This window comes from Monodelphis domestica, chromosome 4 (assembly GCF_027887165.1).
Source record: "Monodelphis domestica isolate mMonDom1 chromosome 4, mMonDom1.pri, whole genome shotgun sequence".
In the NCBI taxonomy this organism is placed as follows: Eukaryota; Metazoa; Chordata; class Mammalia; order Didelphimorphia; family Didelphidae; genus Monodelphis; species Monodelphis domestica.
The window spans coordinates 310,444,169-310,449,652 of record NC_077230.1 but is presented as its reverse complement, the minus strand read 5'-3'; the positions used below and the strand labels follow the sequence as shown (position 1 = coordinate 310,449,652).

The window sequence follows — 5,484 nt, the reverse complement described above, 5'->3', positions numbered from 1 at the left end:
TTCTTGTAGAAAAAGGGACTTTACATTTGCTGGAATCTAGGAGGCAATGAGGAAGAGTGAGAACTTCTAGATATGGTGACAGTCAGAGAAAATGCTTGAAGTAGAGAGGTGTGGAGGGGAATAAGGTATAAAAAGAACACTGGAAATATAGGAAGGGGCCAGCTGATAAAGTGCTTTAGATGTCAGAGGATTCCATATTTGATCCTCAAGGCAACAAGGAGTTTTTTGAATGGGAAGTGATGCAGTCAGAAATATACTTTAAAAAAAAAAAACACTTTGGCAGCTGAGTGGATTGAATTAGAGTGGAAAGGGGGAAAAAAAGATTTATTTAGCAAATATTTGTTAAGAAACTCTAATATGCACGGCAGTAGGAATACAAAAACAAAACAAGTCAAAGAAACAAATATGGCTCATGACAGAACTCATGGAATTATCAACATCTATGCTGCAGCCCTCTCCAAGAAGCTGCATAACTTGTTATTTATTTTCAGTCATGCTAGGATAAAGCTCCTAGCAACTGTGACTTCTCATCATGCTCTTTCCTTCTGATGGCCTCTGAAATGTCAGCAGGAGTTACCCTTGATTTCTTCCTATCACTGCTACACCAGGGTCACTAAGCCTACAGCTTCTCACAGCAGAAGCTCAGTGTGCTCCTGGAAGCTGCTAGACAGCAGTATGACAGGATTAAGGTTCCTCAAGTCACCCTCTCCCTTCAGAGGCCAGGCTTGTAGCTTTAGAACAGAACTTCTTAGCCTTGTTTATGTAATGGACCCCTTTGTCATTTGGTGAAGTCAGTGGATCCCTTCTCAGATTAATGCATTTAAATATGTAAAATAAAACACATTGGACTACAAAAGAAACCAATTATATTGAAATGGTTATAAAAAGATTTTTTAAGTTAAAAGACCCTAGGTAAGGGTACACTGCAGAGCTTCCTCATTTGAACTAGTGATACTTGACCTTTCTGTGTCCAGCTCTAATTCAGAGCTAAATGATAGACTTCATTCCAGATTGCTTCCTTCCAATGGTTTCTGCTGCTCTCTGAGGTCAAAGAACTTTGCCCATTCTTCCATCACCAGTACTAGGTAGATTCTTTTCTATTCTCAGCAACTGGACAGTATAGCTCTGGCCCTCAATACCTTTACCAGATCTAGAACAGAGGTTCTTACTCTCTTTTGTGTCATCGACTCTTTGGCAGTCCGATGAAGCCAATGAACCCCTTCTCATAATAAAATTAATAAAAATAGAAAGAACTGCTGAATTTCAGCATTAGAACCTAATTTAAGCTCATGGACCTCAAGTTAAGAACCTCTGGTCTGGAGACTTGTCAGACTCCCCCTCCCCATAGCTCTTTCAGGCTTTGCAATTCTTTTTTGAAAGATCAAAGTATAATTAGTCAAGTTATAAACTGATATTTCCTGAAAGAGCAGATTAGGTGAATGTAATTCAGTGGAAGCCTTTTAAACACTCACCTGCCATTGCCATTTTTCCAAGAAGGAGAACATTTTGCTCTCCTCATTATAGTAGTGTACCAAGAGACTTTAATTACTCCTAAAATGTCCTGTGGCCAAGGTTGGTTTGGTTTCTTTCTACTAGGTGTCTTAAGGGGTAGGTTAGAATCCTGAACTATAATACATAATACTTAGAAAACCCTAGAAATATCCTTCATAATGATAAATTCATATCAAGAAACAGTATTGACACAGAGAGATGTATTCTTATCAATAATCTTTTCACTGTCATAAAAAATTTTTCATGTAGAATCTAAATGAAAGAGGAACTCCTTAAAGAAAATAGCAATTACTTTTGTTAGAAGATAATGATTGCATGGGACCATAGAATACTACAGAGCCTATTATGTAAGTTCCACAACCATATAAAAGAGTCTATCCTGACAAACTCACACAGGAAAAACTAAGTGGATGAAGAATGTTTTTTTTTTTCCAGACTGTGATACACAGTTGAAAAGACAGCCTATTAATCTAGTACATCAGTGTCTTGATTCTACACAGATACAGCATTTGGATAATAAGTTGGGTCCATGATTGAACAAGAAGAATTGATGGGATGTCACTTAAGAACTGGTAGAATTTTTAACAATCCCTAAATGCTCTCTGAAATAAAATCTCATAATAAATGTAGAAATGATCTCATAATTATGCTTATCTTCAGAAAATCTCTGAAAAAGCAAAATTCAAATTCATCAATATGGCAATAGGGAGATGCAAAGTGGGTCTAAAAAGGCTGACATATTACCAATGATGACATTCATTAGAAGTGGCATTAGTAAAAATGTATACAAAGGAGTTAGGTTAACCATGTACCAAAAATACCATATGGTGAAAGGATAGCCTGAATATTACTCAAGTACCCATGCAATGATAGATAAGCCAGAAAAAGGTGTTTGGTGCATTGTGTGTTTCCTTTATGGAAGATTGCAGGTCATGGACAAGAGTCACACAGAACAAGGTATTAAATAAAGAGCCCATTGAAAGACTAAAGTAACTTAACTAGTGATGTCTCTAAGAATTTGTTCTCATTATATATAAGCAATATATTTTGCTCATAAAAAGGAAGAAATAAAGGGAAATGATGGGAACATAGGAAGTAGGGACAGAGAGAGGAAAGGCAAAGTAAATCAGTTGTTATTGGGGTACAATTTTGCATCCAACTATTGCACTGGTATCCTAAAAACTCCACTCTTCCTCCTCTAGGATGCTAGTTCTAACTCCATCATTTCACTCTTGTGCCACACAACCATCCAGAATTTACTAGAACAACAACTGAGGTCTCAACTGTTTGGCACCAACCGCTGACTTAGGGACCAAATTTTAATTTGAAGCCCACATTTTTCCTTGTGTTTTAAGGATTGAGAATTAATTATGGGATCCTCAAAAATCAAAAGTAAGGAAATATTCAGTTCCAGTGACTAAACTGTTTTCCTCATATCTATTCATACCTTGCTTCCTTTTTGTGGTGGCAAATTGCAAATGGTGAATGAAAAAGACAACTCTGCAATATTGGTTTGTAGATAAGGCCCTTTGGAGTCCTGGTTTTCAGCCCTGTCCCCTAAACTAGACCTTCTCCAATTTTATGAAATGCTTTCCCTCTTCACCTATGCCTTGTATAATACATAACTTTTTTTTTACAGAGCAAAATTTAGGATCCATGAGGAGGAGCCCGGGCTGTGGCAGTGGGCAGGGGGACAGCCAGCAGGACAGGCACTGGAGAAGATGGTGGATGCCTCAAATGTGAATCAGGCTTTATTGAAGAAATGACTGATGTTTTTTTAGATAGTGGTGGTAGCAGGATAAATGACAACACTTCTACACAGTTTGAAGAGCTCTGGGACCATTTGGACCACACAATGTTTTTCCTGGACTTTAGACCATTTCTAAGCAGCAGTCCACTGGACCAAGACATTAGAGACAATGAACAGGTTCATCAAACTCATGCAGATCTTTGGGATTCAAGCACGCCACCTAGAGTGCCAATGACCTGGCGATACCAATGGGGGGAGTTGTTCTCAATGTGATAGGTCCCCAGCAATGGAAGGAATCATTCAACAGATCTTTATGGGATTCTTTGCAAATTCAGCAATTCCCAGACCCCCCCCCCCACCCCTACCCTTTTTCATGGAGTAGGATGCTGTACTCCAATCCCAGGGACTATGCCTGGGGTGAGGAGGGGCTTGATGCCATTGTCACCCAGCTTTTACTGCAGTTGGAAAGCACTGGGCTTTGCCTAGCTGATAAAGAAAAGATCACATCTTTTCCAACAGTGGCAGTAGCTCAGGAACAAGTTGATATGGATTTAGAGTGTCCAGTGTACAAAGAAGACTACGTCGTTGAAGAGAAAGTCCAACAACTACATTACGACCACTTCTTTCTCAGAAACTGCATTGTGCCATGGTTGGAACTGTATGACAGAGCTTAAATGGTGAGAACCCCACTGGGCAAATACTTCTTCAAGCAGCAGCTATTACAGTAACAGCCAACGTCATGACCCATAGACTTTCTGAAGCTCAAAACCCTTTGAGCTGGGGCCATGGTAGTCTTACTACAAATATACATTGTATAAAAAAATAGCACGTGGCTACAGGAACCTCACCAGAATCCCAACCCATAATATTAATGCATCAAGTGCTGTCCCTCTCCAAATTTAAAGTTAGCATCTACAGATGGAATTGCATTGACATTGAAATGCTTCTTATTTCTGAATTCGGACTGACGACTTGATTTTATAATTGTGAAACTTAATTATGTGTCTCTTTCAGAATGAAATAAATTTCTTAAAGGTCTAGCTGCTATCTGTCATGCTGCCTTGTAATGGAGGATGCCACTTTTTCCTTCAGCCTCCATCTTCCTCATCAGTGTATTTTAAATTGAACGCAGTGAAACCAACACCCCACGGTCCTTTTGGCATAAAGTATTTGTTTTAACTTAATGAAAATGTCTCCTCTTGGCTGGATTAGGCATGAAGTCAGGTGAAATGAAGCCACAGCTTTGCCTTTGGCCTCCAGAGCAAACTGATGGACAGTTAAAGTAGAAAAGAGAAAGTCGCTTATTAGTCTGTCTCCTTGGTTTTGCTCATTTTTCTTTTTAAAATAATACTTCAGGAGGAGGCAGTAACCTGTAAGAAGACAATACGGTATATTTTGGTGTTCTTAACCAGAACTCTGACCATGTCCCCTTGTTAGCTAAAGGGACAGAGGATTGGGACGTTTAGATTTAGGATCTGTAATTGTTCTGGTTTCTTGCCTGTTGTCCAGGTTACCTCCTAAAGATATTTCTTCAGGAAGTGAATGGGATGTTTCTTGAACTGCTTGAGTGTCTAGTTTGTTGGTCCTTGATAACTTGTTGGTTTTCAGGAATTTAGATTTTTTCTTGTTGTCTCTTTTTAAACTATTTTTAAAAATACATTTCACTTGTAAACTTCTCCTGTTCTGCTTTGTTCTTGCTGTTGTTGGAGTCACACCTTTTGTGGCCAGGCCCAAGAGTTAAGGAGGTATTTGACTTAAGGTCTTACTCTGTTAACCTAAGAGTATCCCTATACACATGTACACAGCTCTGCAGAGCATTCATTTTCTAAAGTTGAATAAATGAAGATGATCAAGAAAAAAAATTAGGAGCCACCTCCTTTTGGGGAAGGGGGGTTGATCCTTCTTGCAATCATTAATCCTCTTCCCTTACCCACATTATTTTTATCTATTCTTTCTTTGTATCTTTTTTTTTCTGTTAAACTGTCAGTTTGAGCACAGAAGACTACAAGTTACATGAGGGAAGAAATTGTTTAATTTGGGGCCTTATATCCCTTCCACCCATCAAAATTCCTGGTATCCTTAATGTTTTTTTAAATTAATCTTCTGACCAATCCCTTCTACTTCAGAGATCATGTGAATTTTAGATTTACTCCACCCTGCTTAGTCTTTAGAATTCTAGCAACCAAGAATGTATACACCCCCACTTAAGGATTAACTGTGAG

The 5,484-nt window shown here is 38.6% G+C and overlaps 1 pseudogene; it reads left to right on the top strand.

The window, feature by feature from the left end:
- Nucleotides 1–2,378: 2,378 nt before the first annotated feature.
- On the top strand, nt 2,379–5,056 carry LOC100027154 (E3 ubiquitin-protein ligase RNF115-like; annotated as a pseudogene).
- The last annotated feature ends 428 nt before the right edge of the window (nt 5,057–5,484 follow it).